This window comes from Odontesthes bonariensis, chromosome 6 (assembly GCF_027942865.1).
Source record: "Odontesthes bonariensis isolate fOdoBon6 chromosome 6, fOdoBon6.hap1, whole genome shotgun sequence".
Classification (NCBI taxonomy): Eukaryota; Metazoa; Chordata; class Actinopteri; order Atheriniformes; family Atherinopsidae; genus Odontesthes; species Odontesthes bonariensis.
Window position 1 is genome coordinate 15,009,486 of NC_134511.1, and position 24,734 is coordinate 15,034,219.

At 39.2% G+C, this 24,734-nt stretch overlaps 1 long non-coding RNA gene across 1 annotated transcript; it reads right to left on the reverse strand.

The window, feature by feature from the left end:
• Positions 1–575: 575 nt before the first annotated feature.
• On the reverse strand, positions 576–1,553 carry LOC142382850 (uncharacterized). Its single transcript, XR_012769960.1, has 3 exons — positions 1,393–1,553; positions 924–1,013; positions 576–843 (listed from the first exon to the last, which is right to left on the reverse strand). It is a non-coding gene; the product is annotated as an uncharacterized LOC142382850 (long non-coding RNA).
• Between the last annotated feature and the right edge of the window lie 23,181 nt (positions 1,554–24,734).

The window sequence follows — 24,734 nt, forward strand, 5'->3', positions numbered from 1 at the left end:
TAAATGGCTTTGACATATATCATATTTACTCCCCGATGTGTTTATACATTGACATCACAACATCTGGTTTGATCTAATGCCACCCACCTATTATCTGTTTTTTTTTGCCTGATCAGCCTGATCACATGTTTCCAGCTCCTATTTTGCCTGCATAACAAAAATAATCAGCTTTATAATGAAGGTTTCTAAATGAGAGTCTAATCTGCATGTGGGGTTTTGGCCAGTATGGACATATTTAAGTATAAAGAACATACACACTACACAACTGTAAGTGGACTTTGGTATTTTGTGGAAGGGATTCAGGTCATTGTGCTGCTGCTGTGCCAAATCCACGAAGGGTATATGGCTTTGATGTCCCATGATTTGATTCATATGATTTTGAGATTGATTTGTACAGTAGATCAAACACTGAAGCAGCAGACAGATCCCACCTCAAAGGGAACTTCACTTTTCATCACAGCTACGTGGCCCTGGGGTGAGGATTTACTGTTAATCTTTTAATACCATATTACCAACTTTTTTCTGCCTCTTGGGGAAGATAACAGGGAGCAGCAAGTTCATCCAAACATTTAGACTTTTTCAGAATTGTACCAAATGTAGGAAAACGTTTATTTTGACATCGAATTTTTTTTCCCTGCAAATTTTCACTGTACAGACAAACAATACGAGTAGATTTTGGAGTAAAAGCTTCTTCTTTCAGCATCTTCCTTTAGGGGTCGCCACAGCAAATCATCTGCCTCGGTCTCATCGTGTCCCGAGCATCTTCTTCTGTTACATCACATGTCCTCTGCCACAACATCCATCAACCATCTTCCTCTTTTTTCTCCTGCCTGGCAGCTCCATCTTCAAGATCATATTTCAAAAACACACTTCATCACTTCTCTGCACATGCCCAGACCATTACCTTTGGTGGCCAGCATTACCTTTACTTTGAATCCAATCCGTTCAAGTTCCAACAAATATCTTAGCATCTCCAGTTGCACCACCTCCAGCTCAGTACCCCCACCTCCAATCTGTACATAATAGCAAGGGTCACTATTGTCTTCCAAACCTTCCCTTTCGCTCTTGCTGCTATCCTTCTATTACAATTCCCCCCCAACAATAGTCTCCACCCACTCCATCTTGCCTGCACCTTCATCTTTATCCCGCTTGTCCACTGTCCGTTGCTTCAGACGGTTGACCGCAGGTATTTAAACCCATCCTCCATAATTACTTCTCCTCCTTGCATCTTCATCATTTGGCCCCCATTGCTCTCATTCACTAACATGTCTTCCTTCTACTGACTTTCACAATGTCATCTGTGAACGTCCCAGGCTATAGCAGCGCCTGCTTGACCACATCAAACTTGACAGAGCAAAAAGACAACCCTTGATGTACAACTGCATATCTCACCACCATCTTGTTATCCTCATGTCCAGCACCACTCTTGCATATGTCTCTGCTACTTCTGACTTCCTTCTAGTATTCCAGTGTGACACTGTGAAACTCCTTTTGCTCTTTGCTACAGTTCTCTATTCACCTTCTCAAAGCAAACGTCACACTCCTAGCCTTGGTTTCCTTCCATTACGTCACCTTAACACACAATATATCTAACTTCCGTCTCTCCGTGAGCCAGCGCGCTCTCCTTTTACCAGGCACAGTCCCTCTATCTTAAGTCCCTACTCTCAACGCCACACTGCTACCTTTCTTTCTCTCTTGCAACCTCCCTCTCTCCTACTCCTTTGTCTTCGATCACCAGTGGAATAGTTTCCATAGTTTTTCGCCACTCACAGTTTTCCACAGCGAGTTAGCTCTACCGATGGGAATCATTGTTAAACCATGCCTCAACAATCTATATTGATTTGTTGTTATTGAACGCTATTTAACGAGTTTTAAAAAGATGTTATGACAAATGCCTCTCTCAGTGCATCACTCAATATCAATCAAAGTATTTTTCACTACACAAATTGATAATTCATTAGTATATGGCTGGGATCATTTAAACTTTAAAAGTATTTAGTTCTGTATGAAAAAGAAAAGTTTCCAGAAAACTGGTCTGTGTTACTAAACCATGTTTGTCATTTAGCCCATTGATCCCACAAGAAAAATGTTCTGCTCTAAAGGAGAGAAAATCCTCCCAAACATCCTGATTTCAGAAATTAGATACATGTGGTTCCTTTTCCCGGCAGCATTAAAGTACTATAATGTAATCAATCAGTGACAGAGAAACAATTGCCAAAGAAAATAATGAAAAAACTTGTTTTACAGCAAATCAAACAAACAAAAAAGCTTTATTTGGCGGAGAGTACTGAGACAAGGATAACATACGGCTTTGATGCAGATGAACATCTGCTCTAAATTCAATTATAAACTGTGCTTCACGAGTATCTGTTGGGCCGGTTATTTTGCTTGTTTTTCATCAGAAACAGGAAAACAAAGAGAATCCTGTGACTGAGTTGAACCAATGCCACTGCAAATATTTGCCTAATGCTATCACTGTTGCATTAACATTTTTCTGAACGTATACAGACAAATGACACACCTATAGAAGTCTATGGAGCTGTTTTGGAGGGGCTAAACACCATTCTTCCAAAAAAATATTCCCGGATTTCCCTCAAAATTCCTTATGGCTGATGTTTTAATAATGGTGTTGGAGAGTGCTCTCCAACACGCTGACTTAAAATCTGCTTTATGTGTTCTAGGTTGAGATCTGGTGACAGTGAAGGCTACAGGACTGGTCAGGGATTTAGATCAGATTCACACTCATCTAACAATCTGAACTTCACAGATCTGAATTTGAGATGCTGTATATTAGTGAAATAGGTCACAAAGAAAGCTGGTGTAAAAACTATCGTTCTTTGCTGCACCTATCTGAAATATTTCACTTTTGTATTCACTTTTTTTTTTTTTTAGAGGAGCCTGAAGTCATCTGCAAACAAATTCCTGCATAAACTGCAGCCTTATTGAATAATGAATCATCAGTTTCTCCTGAAGAAAAACTGGAAGAGCGGAGAAACCAAGCGATACCAAATGATGAGTTTGGCACATGGAGTGCTGGAACTACTTTCATAACACCAGCCTTTTTTGGAGCTGCTTTGAAACAATCAGAGGCTGATGAATCAGTAGATGTTTAAAGGAGAAGTTCGGTTGTTTTAAACCTGGACCTTATTTCTGGCATAAAATACATTCATCCACTCATTGATAACAGTTTGGTGAAAGTCGGCATCCTTATTATATATTTAGATCGTATAACGGGAGTGAACAGGGCATAGACAATACAGCCTCTAAATAAGGCATTATCTGTCTTTATTTCACCAATACTTTAAGACGAATGAATGAGTGAACGCGTACTATTGCACTGTTAGCTCATAGCTGCCTTGTTGTCCGATGGACGTCCTTACCGGAGTGAATAAACTGAGCTGCAGCGGCGCGCGGCGATGAAGTCATCCCACCAGACGCGTGTGTAGAAAGCTTCCTATAAGCCCCCCGATAGCCCCAGATAACAACAACATGGCAGCTATGAGCTAACAGTGCAATAGTACGCGTTCACTCATTCATTCGACCACAATTCTTCTCAGGCTGAGAGCATGAAAGGACACAAACTTACAGGACTAAAGGGATTATATCATTTCAGTCTTCAATTTTCCAAATATATTCACCAGATCAAAGATTCTGATCAAGGTTGCCGAGTGTGGCCGGTGTCCAGAGTGACATTAACCTCTAGTGTGAGTCAGCAAATGTTTCAGCCTTTGGTTTAAATCAGTCATTCTAACACTTAAAATGACCCACAGGCAAAGAATGAAAAGAATAAAAGTCTGTAAATATATAACAAAACATTATTGATATTGGCTTCCGTTATACCACATGGCACAGAGACTCTCCAGAAGGAAACTTCTCACTCAGCTTTTCATACCCCACAACAATAAATAGTTGGAAATTCTTTAATGGGAATTTTGGTGCCGTTCCATTGCTGAATGATCATCAGGGAGTAAGGAATATGTCCAAAACCAACTTGTGGGTCACAGCTCAGGTTTTTCTCAATGGTCTGCTCATAAATTTTATTTTTTTCCTGAACGTCAGGGGATTTGTAAGAGAAAAGATTCCTTTCGCTGTGAATGTAGGTTGACTGGATTGTCAGTTGAACTGGCTGATGTTGTTCACAAAGAAGATAAAAAGCTTAGTTTACCATATCAGTGCAATGGGCATAGTGAGGGTTTAAGCATGGAAGGAAATTGGACAAATCTCTGTGATACAAGCTTTTTCACCTCTGGACTATTCTTTGCTCCTCTTTCTCAGCTGTACTTAGCCACTAGAGCACCAGTGAGTTTTTTTTTTTAGCTAAAAGTAAAGCATTTTTTCGAAAAATCTAAATTTGAAAAAAAAATCCTCTCCAGGGAAAAGGTCAAGAACCATTGATCAAAGGTTATCATGTAGGTTGCTCAACTGGTTTAGCAGATTCCCACGCGTACGTAGGCTGAAGGTCATTGTTGCAGCTGGCCTGTGTTTGAGACACAGCCTGTGGCCCTTTGCTGTGTGTTACCTTTTTCTCTCTGCTCACTCTCCTATCCTACCACTGCCATCAAAGATCAAATAAACCCTTTAAAAAAAAAAAAACACTGATTCAAATTAAGGAAATATTTCAAAATGTGATATTTGGGTTTGTTGATGGTTAACTTTCTGCCCTCATGCGGCACTTTTTAACCTTGTTTTAGGTTCTACAAATTTATATTCAGTTCTATGGCAAATTGCGATTTAAATTGTGTTTCTCATTCACCCAGTCACATACAGCACTTCTCTGTTCATACATTTGCACTACAGATACACAATGCTACTCCTCAACAATCACACACCAGTGAGCATACTGGGGCAGTGTGGGCTTGGCTGTCCTGTAGATCAAACAGCCACAGAAGCCACTGCTATTTCATTGTGTCAATGTAAAAGGAAATTGTATGATTTCAAAACAGACAATTGATTAGATAGACATGAATCAAATTCATCGTAGATACAAGGCTGGTTGGCTTAAATAGTCTTAAATCTTAGTTATTTTTTGTTACTTCTCTGTCTTCACTTTATCAAGACAGCTGTTTTAACTCATGTGTCCTGGAGGAGTTGCCCATCTCTTGTTACTCTTCCTGAGACCATCCCGCCCTCAGCAAAGTAATAATCTGTACAGTTCATCCTTATCTATTTCTTAATTGTTAAGGCTCTCAGAAAACACTTTTTGGGCCATTGAAATGAACTCAACTTTTTCTTATATCTAATCTTTTTAACATTTTTATCAGATTAAAACTCCAAAAGCAGATTTGCGTGATTTATTCCAGAAGAGCTCCTCCCAAAGAAAACAATGACTTATCATGAGGAGGAGCTAACCTCTCAGTCGTCCCTTCTCTCAGATGTATGGGAACGGACCACCTGAGCTCTGCTGTATATTTTGGTATTCTGTGGGAGTCCATGTTGAGTAAGGAACAGAAACACCTGTGCCTTGGCTTGGCATGGATTATGTAACGGTTGATGTCACATGACAGTGTTCCCACCTCAAGTTACGCTTGCAGTGGGACATCTGCGAGCGCAGCTTCACACTCCACCACAATCCCTTCATAGAGGAAAAAGGTGATCTTCAATGACATACTTTCCTATGTAGAGCAAACACAGACATAGTGTGAGCAAAATAGACTTGGGTATGAGGGATTTCCCCCAGTATTGTGTATTTTGTGACTGAATGGGTAGCATACAATGGCATGGTGGACGAGCACAAGAGGCACAAGGAAAAGAGCTTTAGGAGAAAAAAAAAACTGCCTGATGGGTGCACACTAACAAATGGTAACCACTTCCGCCTCTGGGGGTTGGTTGTTACTCATGAAATAGTATATTTCAAAAAGAATGAAAAGGAACCCAGGAAACTGAAAGAGGCAAGGGGGGGAGGGGGGGAGTGAAGCCCAAATGTGTTGATTGGCTCAGGACATGATGCCTGATTCTTAGGAAGATTGTGATTGGCTGAGGGGTATGGTCTCACCTTAAAGGAGGGTTACTCTAGTTCATTGACACTAAGATTTCAGTAAGCATGTTGGCGTGTCTGAGAACCCGACGTGCATAGCGAGGACATGCCTTTCTCATAAGCAGTAGTCATTATAGCGTGTGTAGGCATCACTCTGTGCATTCCTGCCCCTTTAGTCACTTCTTTACAACTGTCTTATTTTTTCACAATAAGTCCAGGAGCAACACCTGCATATTTGCTTTCAGAAAACCCTGGATGGTTTGTGATGTCTAGCTAAAGCTCCATTTGTCACAGAAAACAACGTGAATCCACAAACATTTAATAACTGAAACCCGTAGAGAAATGATTTCCCTCTCAGTCATACCATTTCGGCATTCAAATGTGACAAGTCGTGTTTAGGGTAATAAGCAGTGGCAGGGATAGTAATTGCTTGGAAAACATCACTAAAAGACCATAAAATCAGCATTTAAGCTATATTCATTTGTAGGCATGTACACATCCCTACTTTGTGTAGCAGAGCCCTCCCCCATGCCAATTCTAACCTTAACCCTGACCCTTTCCTCCCTCTCCTCCTCCAAACCTTTAAACTGACCCTAATCCCAGGGCTGTGACACTGTGCTCCTTTTGAATGTTAGACATTGAATGTGCGGCACTTGCCCAAACAAAGAAACTTTTGTGACAAACCAAGTTCGAGTGCTTGGTGGGAAAGTGGCTGTGATGAGTTATTTCCCAAGAAAACTCCCTTTTGACTCCAAATGTATTCATTGTGTTACTTTACTTACATGAGAAATGAGCAGTCGTGGAGCCTCTTTGCCCAACTTCCTTTCCTCCGTTTATTGTCATTTTGAGCTGCCATTGTGCACCAAGTAATGCTGAATAATGACACTATATACTGCTGAGTCTTGTCTCAGAATTCTCTGTCCACAAAATTAACTTTATATGCACTTCTCTCAGTTCCCTGCTCTCTGGTGCTCAGTGCCAGCAAATTCCACTAAGCTGCTTTTGAGCCAGGCTCAGACCCTGCGTCTGCTGCCGTCCTGTGTGACCTCAGCTGAGAGTGCAGCTGATAGTGCAGCTAAACAGGAAAAACTCTCACTAACTGCGACTCGGAACCACACTCTTTTACTGACTTTTGAAATCTGATATCTTTACGTCACAGTAGCCAGGTTATATGGGCTGATTGAGTGTGGACACTCACCTGTGCTCTGACACTGACTGAATGTTGGCGAGCAGACTCTGGTGCGGTAATGGTTGAAGATTTAAACTGTGGATTATCAAGATTGTGCTGACAATTTGTACGTTTATATAGTTTGTTCAGGCTCACTCTGGGGTGTCAATCTCACAGTACCTGGGGAGTTTTTTTTCTTCTGCATACTTGGCACGGGACGTTATGGGGAGAAATCTGAGAGGACATATAACACTTTAAGACTACTGTAGTCTTAAAGTGTTATATGTCCCCTTCATAAGAGCTTAAACTATTTTATTGGAGCAGCTGCCGTGTAGCAAATGTTATTTAGGTGACAAAAAAGAAAAAAGAAACTAACAAATTGGCACATTTCAAAATAAAAATCCAAAACGTTGATCAAATAGTCTAATGTGGGCACTTGAAATCCAAATCTCTACCAACTCCTGATGGCCTAACGCCTTTAAGCACGTCATTATGTTGTTCAGCCTGATTTATTTGTCCATTTGCTGTTGAACAGGTTGTGCGGTGTGAATTTGTCGGTTACTGTTGGAAAGGGGCCAAAAACAACCTGCTCAAAAATTTGTTATTGATATTTATTTATTTATTTATTAATTTTGGACAAAGTTTATCATCCATGTCAGCTTAAAAGAAAAGCTTTTCATTCATTTGAAAGTTGAGTGTGTATGATTTCCATGCATCTAGCAGCATAAATTGCATGTTGCTGAATAGCCTCCCTGTGCAGATTTCAGCCTATTTTTCGATTTCTCATTCCGTAGTGCGCTTGCTCTTCTCCTGCCCACTCCTTCCCCTTTGCTGTTTTATGCCTGCTCTCCTCTTTTATTTAATGTGTTGGGCATGATCACAACAGAGAAAATTATATAGATATAAGACTCATCCACTTGGTTTCAACTTTCAACTTTTCGTCAACTTCAGTTGCTTACTCCATTGTGGTTCCAGCTAGCTGTCATTGCTGTCACAGGAACAGTAGGCTATTGTTTGACTGTTCACAGCTTCACACAGCTTGGTGAACCTGCGTCCAGCTCTTAAAGCTTTCCTCAGCCACAGGGGGGCAGCGTAAAAATCTGTGAACATGTGGAGCATTTGAGATGTAAAAACTACTTATTCACAACCCTGTTTGTATTGGTTGAATACCCATAATCCTTTGCTCCCTGAGGTGAGAGCTTTGTAGGCAAACACAAACATGCAACCATTAATCTTGCTTTACCTTTAAAAGAGCCCATATTACGCTCATTTAAAAGTTTGTACTTTTTATCTTCAGGGTCTTCTAGAGTAAATGTTTACGGCATTTTTTTCCTCAAACTGTGGATTGTTGCTGCATGTCTTGTCCCCTTTTTCCTGAAACATCCCATTTAACTCCTGTCTCTTTAAGGCATCCTGTCCCAAAAGGCTCTGCAGATTGATGGGCCACATGGCAGTTATTATGCATATAGATTAGGGTGATGTTGTTGATTCATGGATGAATAGTCTGAACCTGAAATGCGGTGTTTCAGGTAGTTCTGAAAGGTGAGGCAACAACCACCTATGGTGTGGCTTGTTGTCTGAGCTTCAGATTTAAATTAAATTCACAAGAAGGGAATCAAACACACTTTGTTTTCTCCATAGGGGAATTTTTCTATGGTTAAAAGATTACAGTGCTGCACACCAGTACATTGTATAATAACCAAAAAGAATATCAGGATATGTGCAAGACACAGCGTAATGCAGGTTATAAAAGTTTTTTTTTTAAATTGTCAAAAAAGAGGAGAGCATCCCACTGGGCATGTCCCGCATCAAGGAGGCCTCGGGCTGACCTAGGATCTACTGGTAAGCTTTTATCTCTTGTCTGTGTTAAGAACAACTCAGTGTCTCTGGAAGAAGTGGCCCAGGAGAGAGAGATCTGAGTGTATCTGGCGGTGCTCTTCAATGGTGTTCTTCAGTTGCTGTATGAACGTTTTACAGATGTGATTTCAGGGGCTTGTGAAGAAGTCCTAGTTATGTTTTTAAGGTAACTTTATAACACCTGTCCTTGAACTTTGGTGCATTAATATTAGAGTGACAGCCAATGAGGGCACAAGATGTACACCACAGGGTAAATTGGGAAAAAGAAATTTACAACAGGAGAGTAAAAGAAACTATGGTCTGCTCAGGAAACCTTGGAAATTTTGCTTCAACTTTGACAAGAACATCCATCCCTCTTTGGTGTTTCCAGTGTGCGATATCATGAAAGAACTGAGAAAGAGAAGCTGTGGGGAGAATCTACCAGTTTTCTTCAACAACCACGAGAAAAAAAAAAAGATTCTCCTGTAGTAACTTGTATTTTTGAGTAACAGTTTGACGAAAAATCCTGACATGGCAAAAGAGATCAACTAAAAGGATGAAGCAAAATTTCCGAATGTACAAAAGATGAATCACAGAAATGGTGGTTTGCAATTAGATCTCCAAGATCCATCTTGGTGGAGCAGTGACATGAAGAGGGAGGGAAATAAGACAGGACTCCCCCAGAGTCTAAACGCCAGTGGTGGATGAGCAGACGTAGGAGGTGGCAGAGACTTCCGATGAGGTACCACTAGTATCAGGGAGAGGTGGAGATGGGGAGGAGGCGAAAAGTTGTTCCGGGGGGGAGAATGACAGAACAGAAGAGAATTTGAAAGAATGCAAATGAGACTGATTGGTTTGGAATGAAACAAGTAAGAAAGCCAGTTGTAAGGACAGAATTAAGAATGAGGTAAGTTTGACAGAGTGGGAAAATGGGAATAATGAAGTGTAACATGATGAAAAGCCTAAACACCAGGGAATAAGGGCAGAAGATATTCATTCAACTTGCCCTTAGGCTTTATCATGACCTCCAATGTCTCAAACATCACAATATGTTCAGTGTCCTACCTCTAATTCTGAAAATGTAACCCCCCAGCTCATATAGAATGCAACAATAGTCTTTCAAACACAAGAGATCGGTCATGATCAGTTTCCAGCTGACTCCCCCATATGTTGTGTCACAGCGGGAAGCAGGGATTCTTGTAAACTGACTCGCAAGTAATACATTTGGTTTGCAGCTGTCAGTAGAGGTTGAGTATTTCAACACTAACAATGAAAAGATTGCGTTACCTGCCTGCAGTCCTGATCTCAGTATTGGCTATCTAGTATCAAAACTGAGAGTGGGCACCCAGGATGTGTGTGTAGACATCAGAGAACAATGCCTCATAAAAAGACAAATAAATCTTAAAAAAGTCATGACGAGATCCGGTCTATAGTTTAAGTGTCTTTGGAGCTTGTGGCTTCAGTTTTGTTTAATCTACAACTTAATGCACCCTCTATCTAATTATTTTTTATGAATCTTTAAATGCGTGCTTTGTTCTGCATCCCAGGAAACACCAGAGACACAGAACAGGATTTCTTTTAAGAGACTCACTGGAGTGGCATGTGTGCTGTGCACACTGCTCTACAAGACTCACCCACCAAACACACCCATGTGTGAAGATGGGAAGTTGAGGAGGGTGAAGAACATTTGATGTTGTTTGACTGAAGTACAAATCAAGCTGTGGAACTTTTACAGGACAGATGGCGAGCACATGAGCCGAGAGCCTTCCACTTCTGTGGATGAAAGTTGTCTGTACTTTTTGTGCAGACACACCTCATGCCATTCTGAACACAGCTCATCAAACAGATGATACCACAAATACCAAGTGTGAGCTATTTGTCTCTTTGATTTTGTCATTCTATTGAAGTTCTACATGGCACCAGAAGTTTGAAGGATAAAAGAGATACTGTCTTCACTGAATTGGAGCTGTGTCAGCAACGTTGTCAAGGCATGACGGCGATAGATTTTCATTGTAGCCTTACCTAAATAAAGAGACATTTCGACACTTGCATGGAACAGACTTGGTGTACTGTTCACAAATGCAAAAGCCATATTCAGATGGCCTTGTCCCATTGATTGTTGCATTTTCCAGATGCGTGTGCTCCTACTTTGCGACACTTGCCTGCAAGTCCGGTTAGATCTAAAAGTTTGTCGTGTTTTTTTGCATGTTGTGCTTGAGTAAAGACAACTAAGCTATTTCTGGAAATACTTTGGGAGTAATAGGGATGGAAAGCTGAATTCAAATTGCTTGACATAATGAATTAGAATGCTGTTTAAATACAAGAAAATAAAGATTGTCTTGGTTTGAGGAGCCAATTTTGATTATTTTCTAGGTAGAAACTGAGATGCAAGTTGTAAAAGTTGCCCCAGTTTTTACACTGAGACATTAAATGTGATTAAGGAGAGTAGAGGCACACAATCAGGTGTGGAATTTCTGCAAGTTACTTCATGCACTTTTAGTCTACATGCAGATCAACGGTAAGATGTAAACATACAGACTTAATACTAATGCTTGCACTTTGAGCTACAAGCATTTGCCTCATAGCTACAATGAGCAGTAGACACATTTCACAGTAATTACATGGCAAACACAGCCTGTGTGCTCCTGTCTAAAGGAATGACTTGACGTTTTGAATGTTGTTAGATGCTGAAGGATGGATCACTTGGTATTAGTTCATCTTCTGCATTGGTCAAGTATGGTACTGTATCAGGAACACAGCAACACTACCCAGAAATTCTGCTCCCTTTCAACATCCTCAGCTCTTCCCGGGGGACACAAAATACAGACAATTTAATGTGTAGGCAAAACGAAAATGTTTAAAAACCTGGTTAAGGTTACCACTTGATGTTTCTGGTAGTTTGTTAGGAGGATTCTTATCCAATATTCATTCATAAGTGATGTAAAGTACAGAGTGAACGCTGCAGTAAGTGAAAAAGTGGCAATTGTGGCCTGCTTGACCGCATTGTTGCTGTTTTTTAGTTGCATATGAATTTTAATCATTGACCCCCCTTCAATAAGCCACTTTTCAGTAGTTTACTCTTTGACAAAGGAGCAAAATGCCCTACAGAAACAGCTAGGTCTATACTGAAAACAATTTCTCATTTACTGAGGACAAGTATGGCAAAATTGTGCAACAGAAACAAGTTTGAATTATGAAAACAGATAACAGCTTTGTCCCCAACCTTGATAATAATGTCATGGAGGAAATATGCGCAGCGGAAAGGAACGTGCTCATCAGGTCAGACTGTCCAGAAACATTGGTGTGCTTAACACCTTTGTTCTCTGTGACAAAAAACTTGGCTGCAGACGAGGTTTCCCAGGAGACGAGTTATCACAGTGAGTGTACATGTGTCGGGGTGTTCAGCCATCTGAAAGAACGGCTTGATATCACACCACACTGTCTGTCTGTCTTGCCACGTAAAGCCCCTGTGACAATGCCCACCAGCATGCCACCACGCAACAAACACACACAAACTTCAGTCACATCGTGCATATTACTGCTTCTCACCAATCAGGTGTCAGGAAATGTCCAGGGAAAGGTGCTTTTGTTTTTGTGTGTGTGTTTGTGTTTTAATTGTGAGAATGACATTAAGCATTATATATATGGCATATTATATATGGCTATATCTTTTGGTGTTTCTGTCTTTCGTTATTTTTAAAATATTAAGGTTTTTATTAAATTTTCCTGTCACTGAAAATGAATGTAAATTCTTTCAAATCATTAAAAAAGCTTCCTTATCTTTGAAACCTAACTACTTCAGCATACTTTCAGCAAGAGACACAATACTCAAAGTTTAAACAGATTTCAAGACATTCAGCTACTACTGAATGATGCAGCTTTTTATAATATTCTGCCAATTTTGAACTATCGCTGTTTAAAAAATTAGTAAAATCTTTGTTGATTTCTGAGTTTACAATGCATTCCAATGAGACGGAATGTTCAGTATAAGATTACAGAAAGATTCTTCAAAGAAAAATGTTTTTAACCTGTCACTGTGTCCACAATCTTTAACCCACAGACATAATTTTAGCATCAAACCGTAGGAAAATGTGTCCTCTTTCAACCAATGTGACTTTCATAGCCTTCAGAATTTTACTTTTTGAATTAAAAGCCTCTAAATCACAGCAGGACCTTGCAACTGCCAATCCTTTTTGGATTTTTCTTCTGTTCTTCACTAATTTTCTGCCTTCATCTAGTTCATCTATCCCTTTCAAAAATACCTTTCAGGCCTTTTGAAACTTCAGCAACAAACTTTCTGCTAAAATTTCACTTTTTTAAGCTTTTTTAGCATGGTCAGCAAACCCCATTACACATTCTCATTGCTGTTTCACAGGAACAGCTTTTTCTAGTTATTGTGAGAATGCTGAATTTCTGCTAAATTTCCAATTTTTGTTTTGCATTTCCCATCTTTTCTTCTTCTCCTTCTGTTGTTTTTAACCCTTCACCTTTTACTGCTGAGACTTCTGCATTTTTTCAGCCCTTTAATCGATTCTTCAGTTGAAAGCTTGAAATCATTCCACTATTGTCATTTCAACTTCAAATTCATTCAACCAAGACTTCAGGAACTGTTTTTCTGCTAAAATTGAACCATTTTTTTAGCTTTTTTAGCAAGGTAAACTATCCCCATTTAGCTTTTTGGCATTCTCACTGCTGTTTCGCAGGAACAGCTTTTTCTAGTTTCCCTTGAGCTTTTTTTGGATTTTATTACTTGAGATTGTCACTGCCCTTTTCCCCTGTGGCTCTAACTCCTCCCTTCTGTTGTTGCTGTTCTCTGGCAGTTCTGATGCACTATATTTATACTTACAGTGTTAACTGCGGCCATTTTAAACATGGGATTTAAGATTTCTTTAGGACTATGACAAAACCTCAAAAGACATACAGGAGGTCATCCGATGATTTATTGTTATAATTTTTTTTTTTTTAAACTTTTCTTTACTTTTCCCTTGATATTTTCAAGTGACTGAATCTACTATTGGACAAAAACAATTTTCTTGCTGCCCTCACTGTTTAACTCACTAAAATTCACTCTGCCTGTAACCACATTCACAGACAATAATGTCACCATTGTTTCCAAGTCATCGCAGACAATGCTGACTGGACAGATAGTCCCACTGTCAGAAACTCTCAACTTTATAATGTCTAGAGGTAGAATTTTGTTTTTTTTTCTTTTGAAAACTGGATGCCTGATGTCTTGAAGATTATCAAAACAACAACAAATATTGTAAATATTGTTCTTAGAGCCTCAATATCTAAATCCTGCAAAGCTTCAGTCAGATTTTTTGTCGTTTCACCGGGAAATCCAGTGTTTGAATTCAGTGTTTTAGGTAAAGGGTTTATGTTTTAATCATAAGCACATGAAGGAGATCTCATACAGCCCCATTACCACTTAGGTTTGTAGTAGGGGAGGCAAAACGAGAGAAAGTGGATGCATTCTCACCAAACAAAGAGCCTCAGCACAATGCAGGAATGCAGTAAACATTGCGAGGTGAGGAAGGGAGGGACAGCATTAAAGGCAGATTCCAAAAAAAGAAATTAAGAGCGTTTTGCATGGCTATGTATGATTAAAGGTCTTAGATATGAGTTAAACTGCTCAGCAAAATCAAAGTTTTGGAGACTGCAGGCCTATTCAATCTAAATCAGGTGGCAAATGTCAGACAGCTTTAAGCCTCCAAGAACACAGGTTATTTGATAGGACACCAAGGTAAAAGCAAAAGAAAAGCAGCAAAAGGGAGTGGTAAGCTGTGGATAAGAAACAATAGAGCTTATATATTGAATGAGTAAGAGATATGCAAGGTGGAGCAGGCTCAGGCGATGGGTTGGGTGGGAAATACACTGAAGGCATTTCCAGAATGATGGTGCACTGTTTGAGACGACACCTTGTAAAAACAAAGAAAAGGAAACTGTTTAATCGTTATTCAAGGAGCAAAATGAAGGTAATAAAACTGATTTGCATCATAATCTCAGTTTCGATCCAAGCATAACTTTGTCGTCGTTGATGATTCTGTTGTAATGACTTGATTTGACTTGAACTAAAAAAAACTTGTTGTACTTTTTACGAAGGAAAGAAATTAAATAGAAATTTCAGTTTCAGGTCTGTTGGTGATAGGTCACTTATATGTCAAACCCATGGTCGCCCTACAAGTGCTTTCTTAGCATGTTGGTATGTGATATGCTTGTACTGTTCTGACATTTGACACTACTGACACCCCACAGAGAGACTGCTCGCAGTTTCTCACATTTCTGACACTGGTTTGGCTTAAAATATACATTCACTGTGTCTTTGAAGGGGTTAGTTTTGCTTGAGTGAAGAACAGCAATTCACTCTTCCATTTCGTAATTTTGGGAGGCTTTACTTGTTAAAATGAATGTACAGCAACTTGATTTGTCTGTTTTAATATCCTACGTCCACATTTTAGAATAAACCATTTGCAATGGAATCACTTCATATCAACTTACCCAGTCCTCACAGTTCATGTAATTGATTTTCATTACGTCAAATCGTTTAATACTTCCATTAATGGACCTTACAAAATTCTTAAGCTTTACTCTAGATACTCTTTTAGCTCTGAAATTTTAAAGTTGCAGTTTTTTTCTTAAAGCCGCCGGAGTGTGTTGAAATCTTGACGGAAATATCACAAAACTCTCAGGATGAGTTCCTGGCACACAGTGGTTGCTGAATTATTTCTGTGATAAAATCTAATTAAAAAATGATTTCCCACCAGAAAGAAAACATATCATGTTCAAAAATATCCCGACTAGTTTACCCTGGCAGATTTTGATTCTGTGTCAAGTCGTTCTATCACATGTTGTATTCAATTGGTCTTGCCAATACAGTCTCACAACAGTTTGTTCAACTGTCACGACATCATTGTTGAACATCACTGACTTTTATCTCTTCTCCATGGACATGAAAGTGGTTTGATTGGAACACAAAGTGAGTGCATGTTGTCAAACTGTCAGAAAAGGAGTGCTTACCAGCTTTGATACTCAGGATGTTTTGGCGGCCTTTTAACTTTTAGTTTTAAACTTCACTTTTGCTCGCAGTTTGGTTAAGCTCAAGCGTCTAAAACTAACTGATCTATGTTCAGAAAATATCAGGGGTTTCATTAAAATTTCACTAGAAACTTTTCTCAGATGATGACTTCTGCCAAATCTGAAAAGAACCCAAACAAAGAGCAAACACACAGAAAATATATATTACTTTGAAAGATGTCCTGAATGTCTCAAATAAAAAAGAGACGCATTTGTCTTGATCTACATAAGGAAACTGCTTGTTGGCCCATTTCACAATTCATCATAAGGCTGGGCACAAATAAACAGCAGAGACGTTTTTTTTTTTTTCAAGATGGATTATTGCATTCACTATCAATATTTACATTGAAAATATTTGCATTACTTTAATCATTTAATGTTTTCTCCATCCATTTTCCAGTAGCTCTCAGGGACCGAGTAACAGGTGCAGCATTTTGAGCAGACATCCCAAAATCTCCCTCTCCTCAGCCACCTCCTCCAGCCCTTCTAGCGGGGACACTAAGGTGTTCTGAAGCCAGCCAGTTCTGGGTCTACCAGGCCCAAGGCCTCCTCCTGGTGGGGTATGCCCGAAACACGTCTCCTGGGAGGTGTCTTGAAGGCATCCTGAGGGGATGATTGAAGCACCTCGAATGACTGGATAGGGTGGCCTGTAGTATGAATTGCAATTGAATTGAACTCTGTGTTCATTATATTATATTTCTCCCTGTGTATACTTCTGTTAAATTGAACTTTTCATTAATCACTGGCCTGTCTATGATTCCCCCTTCACTCTCTGATTGTATGGTCTCCTGATGTTCTGTTGTCCTCTGTCGGATCATTGCTTCTTGTTTACTGTTTATCCTCCTTGTGACTGTCACCCGTGAACTCTTGTGTTCTGCTGCATCTGTACATAAAACCTTCAAGGATATCCGCCAGTTCTAGAGCCTCTTCTCAGTCCGCAATCACCTTCATCCACTTCATCCACCTTCATCCACGACATACAGTTGGGTTTTTTTGTTTTATTTTTTTTATGAAGGACCAAGTAACTTGTACATGTGAGCTTTTTGAATATGCCACATAATGTAAATATGTTTTAAACAGAGTAAAAAACAAGAGAAAATGTGTATTTGAACTAAACTGAATTAATCTATTCGTACTCATGTATTTGATTGATTAGCCAATTCTTCTAGGATTTTGGGGATGTGTTGTTCAAAACCCAAACATGCTGGAGTTTTAGCATGGGTGCAGACACTTGGCAGATTTTTTTTGTATCATTAGGATTATTTAGCTTATGATAAAATCCACAACATAAACTGGAAGGATAAGGTAATGTGGAGTGATCCTGTAGGGTTGGAACATCAGCAGGCATGAGGGCATCCTATCAGTTATGACATATCACAGGCAGACATTCATGAGAGAAGTATGATGCTATTAATAAAGGTATATAGAAGATCTAATTTCAAATGTTCTTTTTAGGCATTTAGCTGACGCAAATCCAGAACAGCTTAAGTGACTCAGGAGTCAGTGAGCATGATATCAAGCTGACGTGTGAAACTAGTCTCAAATCACCAGGTTTGGAAACTGCAACAACTAATCTAACCAGGTATCTGGATCATTGGAATGGGCACAGCTACAATGCATCAAAGGTCTCATCACGAAAAAGTAAAAGACATTAGAAAGCAAGAATAAAATCTACAGCAATGCAAACTAAAACTGTTGGAAGGATTTTAGAAAAAGATTAAGATGGTGAGACAAAAAATGTCAAGTCAATCGATGGAAAACAAGCTCATCAAATCAGATTAACCTGTATTTTACAATGAGTATTCAGATAAGTTCTGCATAAGATGCATAATCGCTATAATAATACTGAATACTAAAACCAGCACTGCAAATAAACAAATGTGCCAGAGTCTCAACAGCTGTAAATTTGTAATGTGTGATACTAAACTGCACAGACTCCTGCACTCACAAACATTTAACTTTTCTTTATAATGCCTTGGTCTTCTTAATGAACAATCTCATGACATCTTTATGACATCTTTATAACCTAGTTTATGTGTTTAGAAACTTGCTTTGCTACGGTTTTACCAAAACTGTGCAACTGAGATGTACATTTTACTCTGAACTGGGACATTTTCATTCCATCTTTTCACTGTCTAAACGTATGGCTTTACCCATCTTCATTCTTTGTCCTCTGGAATAAAATGGCCCATTATCCTCTAAGGCCACCTTATGTGTGATAATGTTACAACTCTTAGTAACATTATCTTGGCAAAAGTCCAAACTGGCTTGATTTTTTTCAATTCAGTGTAAAATCATGCTGCTGTTTTGACCAGTCTAATACATGAAAATGTACTTTCCTGTTGGTTTTAAAGGTATTTTTTACTGTAAACCTCTCAATTGTTGTAAGAAAAAATAAACTAGCTGCTTTCATAAATATTTTACAAAGGTCCTACACGATCAAACTGCACTGACTTTATTCACATTCATGCATTAACGAGACAAACATGGATCGTACAGTAGCTTCCAGGCTTTATACATAGGAGAAATCACAGATGAAATCAAAGATTAGCGGTTTACTGAGAGCAGAAGACTGTCTGATGTTGCTTTCATGATATAACTTTCATTATCAGAATCTGCTTGTTGAGTTGTCTCCACCTGTTTCAGAGATTTACCATGTTCAGGACTCTGAAATAAGTGAAGCACATGCCTTGAAATGTCAAGTCTGACGTGGCTAAAGATTACTAAAATCCACAATGATATTCAGTGTGTGACATTGTGTAAAAGTGTAAAATTCCAAAGCTGCAAGAAATGTCAAGAAAATATGTCACAACAAGTTTATTTCCACATTAAATAGTGTCCTTTGTTTATGGATTTTGCAATGGTCTTATGCAAGATTAGGTCGGTTGTTAATCTCTTTTGATTTCCAGTGAAATGCCAGCATGTTTTTACGTAACAAGAATATTTTTGGATCTGTTATAAAGACAAACTTTCAAGCCAACCCGTCTCATTCACAACGCAGGTCATGGACGGCCCAGATTTTAATTAAGGACCTCATTTTTAGCAAATTAGGAATATCCCTTAAATGAAACAACATTTTAAGGAGGACACATTATTTTCTGTGTAGGCAAACTTGTAGACTGAGCCCTCACATCAGATGCACAGTGATATTGTTTATTATCACCAAATGAAGTCTTTGAGGGTGTTGGACCATGACAATATGGGTTTTTATAAAAGCTTACATTTCCAGGGAGACAAATTGAAATTCAGTGTACCTCAAATAATCAAAAGTATTCTTATGAATTCCGGCAATTTCTACATAACATAAGCACGTCTGGTTCATTTCACAGGAGCCGTAGCAGATATGGTAAGATTACGAACCAAAGTTTGCACTTTACACGAGCTTCCAAATTACCAAGAGGCCCCAGGTTAGACCCTGAATACACTGCAGGATGATATATTCTTTCTGGCTTTGGAACACCTGGGGAGAGAGATGTCTGGGTTTCCCTCTTGGACATGTCACCTTTGTGACCTGACCTCAGAAAACAGAAGAAAATGGATGGATGGATGGATGGATGGATGGACGGATGGATCAACAAGATGGACAAAACCAATCTCTGCCTACATAGTTTTGCACATTACTACAAAACTAAACATTTCAATCCTTTCATACGCATCAAACATTTTTAAAAGCAAGTGTCTTAAAAGAGAAATTTGACAGAACTTTACATTTGCTTGTCATGACATTATTTTAGCATTTTTCATCTTTACATTTAGTGCTCTCTCACACATATGGCATATCATTCTTTTTTAGGCTCAACTGCAGATAAACATTAACAGGAAACTTCATGTGGATGCACCTTGTGAGTTTGGACAACTTTGGTTGCATCTGCTCTGTTTTCCCAAATTGTCTTTGATTATTCTTTTAATCATCTTAGTGGAGAGCTGAGACAGAATGAAGCTCCTCTCTCCTCGCGGGGAATCTCTTGCACATACTGTAAATGTCAGCATGCCTGAGGCAGAGCTCGTTCTATGAAGTGTTGGTGCTGTCTCTAAGCTTTTACCGTGACAATGCAGATCAAAGAGTACAGTGCTGAGGTCATTAACTTGCTACTTCTGCACACTTGGATGTCGTTTAGGTTCCCATGGTGCTTCGTGAGGAATCTTGTTGCCAGAGAAAGAAAAATCCAGTGTGAAATAATTCTCCACGAGGCAGTTTGGTGGCCAAGCCTGAATAGTTTTGTGAAAAGTAAAGCCAGTATTTATGCTGGAATTGTACTCTGACATTTCTGTGAGAAAAAAGAATAAATAAATACAATGCACTCACTTACCTCAGTTTGAGAGAGAATGTTTTTGTATTCCAGTCCCATGGTATTTGATACTGGCGCATGTTGTGAAAAGAATTATCTTAGCTGGACGCTGCACCCAATGAAGTGGAAAGCAAACAAGAGGATCTGATTCACCCAAACCAGGCCGTGTTTGAGATATGTGTGACTGGAAACCTTCAGACCAATTTAAAACTGGTGAAGTTTCAGAGTTGGCTTTGGAAGAGGACTGGATCAGATCCCAGCACAATGAAGGCAGAAGTGAAACCACCCTATAGAAATCTAGCTTCTCAAAACTTGATTTTTGTGTACACTCAACTACACTCAAATGGATATCGGTGCTCCTCACATGCTCTAAAGTTGCATCTTTTTGTATAAACAATCAAATGTAAGTGTTTATTTACACAGCTCAATTCCTTGCAAAAAAAAATTCACATTCACACATTTTTCTTGTAATTTTGTCAGGCTGCAAACTTGTCGGAAAACGTGATGGAAACGCAGCCCATCAGGACAACGTGCTAACTTGTGTCGCAATCAAGAAATTTAAAGATATCACAGGTGTAGTAAATTTGATCGTATTCACACGCATGACGATCTCTGAAAATGAAAGTTAGAAGCAGCTGAAGGTTTTGATTGTTTTTTCACACAGTCCTCAGAGTTGCAGCGTCAGACACACTTTGGTCGATGACATGATTCTACTTTGGTGCATGTCTCCTGCTACAAGGACTGTGGTGCAATTAAACTGCCAGGTCGAACTGTAAACATACTGTAGCTTGACTCAACTGGGAATGCAACCATGCTGAATGGGACGTTATTAGCAAGCTTGTGGACTACCGTTTTGAGTTTGTTATTTGGCCATCTGCATCTTGGATTTGTTGAACATGAAGTGATGAGCAAGGGATGAATCAAACTGAGAACCAGACATATTGAAAATCTATAACTGTTTCCCACAGAGTCAGATGATGTATCGAAAACAACAGCCTGAACTGTCAAATACTCAGCCACCACATTTACTTGTTCAAATTAGCTGCTGCTATGTTTGAAAGCACACATATTATAATCATTACTGTAATGCATCGATGCCAGGTCTTCTGTCTCTGTGCTTCAAGCTTTGATCAAACTTCTGCTACCTCTCTGTCTTCATAAATGCACATCTTTTATGCTATAACATTTTGTTGTCACTTGTCAGAAATAAATGGATCAATTTGGGGTCTGGGCACCTCTTGGTTGGGGGTTGTGTTCCTTTCTTGTATTTTGAGTTTCTAGTGTTTTATGCGGTTAACGATTTATTCTATGTTCTTAGTTTGTTTACCTTCTTCCTGCTTTCAGTCTTGTATCTAGAATCCTGATCATTATTCTTAGTTTTCTCAGATCCTTCCTGTCTGATTCTCAGCTCCATTTCTACACCTGTTTCCCTGCCAGTTAGTCTCAGCTGCAGTCATTTCTTCATCAGTTCCCAATATATAATTTTTTCGCAGTTTTTCTGCACTTGTTTCCTTGCTTGATATTTCTGTCCCTGACTTTGCAACTTGGGCCACTTTCACTTTTCTGCCAGACAGGCAGAGTCTAGCTTGTGTTCAGACTGGGCATCTTGGCATTCAGTTCAGTCTTAGTTAACTTGATTGTGAAGCCTTTGAGAGCCTTATCCGGTTGGCTGATATTTTCTTTCAGGCATGCATTGACACAGAAGGTCTGGAGTTTGCAGTTGTGCAACTTTATAAGTTAGTAGTGTCTGTGAATATGATGCAACTCTAAAACGTATTTGATTCATACAGCCTTCCAGTTTGATCCCTTGGAAGACCTCACATGTCTTGGTTTCTGTCCGCCAATGCTGAGAGAAATTCCACATAGAAGAGAGAGAACCCTTAGTATACAGAATATATACAGAAGTGGTACACAGAGTAATGCAGTTGCGAGATATTTTGCAGTTTGAGTACAGAACAACTATAATCCTAGAAATGTAACATGCACAACTTAGCTGTTTGTGTCAGTCTATTCATAAAATGCAGTTACTGTGAGTTCACTTTTGATTTAAAGCACTTAGTGTCTCAATGAAGGCCGTGAGAATTCATAGATAAATTGAGGTGAGGTAATGAGAAATGAGCAAGTGGACAGTCACACTGCACATTAAAAAGTTGAAGAGCGTAGGGTTTCATCACAAAGAATCAGTCAGGTAATAACACATCGCATTCCACTATCAGTGTCTGTTTGCATCCGTTTGCATGTCTTTTGCAATACCACTGCTTTATATGGCGTTTCCTCAGGTCAGGTTCTGACTGTTCCAACCGCTGCACATCAGAGGGCAGCTCTTAACTTCTGTTGACTCAGATAGCGCTGGAAAGAGACGCACTGCAACTTGACTCCTAGGTCTCTGCTAAGAGCTGGGACTATATAAAGATGAAACTTTTACAGCGGAGTACCTCTGACCCCCTCAACCTGCACATACACACACACACTCTCCCACACACACACACAAACACGTGTAGAGACACCTATCATCTATTTGCTTCGTCAGTTTCCCCATCAACTGCTTTATCTTGCCAAATCTCCCCACTCTTTTTTCTAAAGAATGCACTGTCGAGCATCTTCACAGACTTGTTAACATTCAGCCACTGCATCTGACAAGAATGGCTGCTCTGTTTCTCTCCAGTCAATCAGAGAACCCCCTGAAAAACCACTTTGCTTCCTTTGCAACAACACCTCCGTCTTCGTTGCTCTTCTGGCGTCTGTGTGACTCCCTATGTGATTCCGGGCACTTGGATACCTAGAAACTAGGCCTTGTGGTCATTGCCAGTTTCCATGGCTCTCCCTCTGTCAAAGGGATCTTCTTTCTAGGCCCCGTGTATTTGTGAAGTCCCTGTGAAAAGATGGCTTGTCCAGAGGTCCCAAGCAGAGCGAGAGCAGAATTCCTCTGTTACTGTGGAGTTGGGCTTGCGCAGTGCAGCGGACAGAAAGGAAAGTGGGGTAGAAAACACAGAAACAGCATGTTTGGGTGCTAGCTTGGTGCCGAGCATCAGTTTGGAGATCAGGGGACTAGGTCACAGGAGGAAGTAAACAGGCTTGTGTATAAACAATTACACCAGAAAACATGTTCAAACTGCAAAGATACAGACACTATAAGACATCTTTACAAGCTTAAACTAAAAAAAAAAAAAAATTTATTTATAAAGGATTATGCAGAATAATTTAGAAAATACCTCATTTACATGATCCAAAATGTAATTTCTGTCATTTTCACCCTTCAGGAATGCAAATTTAGATGCAGTGCCATATATGTTCAGTATTACTTACACATCAAAAGATTCAAAAGCGCATCACCCATCAATAATTGCATTATTTCTAAGTAATGACTGACCAGAAGATTGTCTGTCTTTATAAAGATAAAAAGAAATGTTTTTTTATAAAAAGATCAAAGCCAACTAATAATCAGTGGAAAAATGTGATGTCATTATATATATACTTTTTAAAGAAATGTGGCAGACAGAGCATGAGTCATGCAAGCTTAGGTTTGAGAACAACATAGGAAAAGGATTATCAAATAAAATCTGAGTTTCTGTGAGAGCTGAGTAGAATGTGAAGAACGCTGTGTGCAATCTAACGTCAAACTGTTTACTTCAAGACCTGTAATGGCTCTTTAGCACCAAACTTAAAGATAAAGCTTTGCTTTAGAGTTTAAAAGAATAAATTCATATCAAAGTTAATGGGAGAGTAGCTTAGGAGAGAAATATTCCTACAAAAAAGAAAGTGTATTATATATAAAAAGACCTGGCCAAATGTGTCACCTGACTGGAATCCAGTCAAACACCTGTGTGGTATTGTAGAGAGAGGTAACATAACATAACATATCATGACCTCCTCCAGTTAAGAATAACTCAAATTTGTCTGCAGAATGACACAATGTATTAGAAATGTGTGCAATGCAGGAGTCTGAGATTAAGTACCGTTAAGGTGTACTGACTTTAGTTGTACTAATATATTGAATTTAAATTTTGGATTGGGAGTTACACAGTTATTGTATTCTAAGTCATTTTTTTCATTATTTATGAGATTTTGAAGAGGCGTGTACCCACCTCAGTTACCTTGTGTTATTTGTTTTGGGCAGTTTACATATAACTCATATGTTCCTACTAAGAAACATCACACACATAACTTGCATACTCGAGTTTTCAATACTGTAATCAGATTAAGTAAATCCTCCAGGTGTGTCTTATGAGTAAGCATAAATCTGAAAATATTCATATGAAGAATTTAAAAAAACATCCACATCTTTTCACATGCCAGTTGTTGGTGGTTAACAATTTTTGCAATGACTTCTCCTGAACCGACTGTGAAAGTATTTGGCTGTTTATGTTATATATTCTTGATTCAGAGTTTTGAA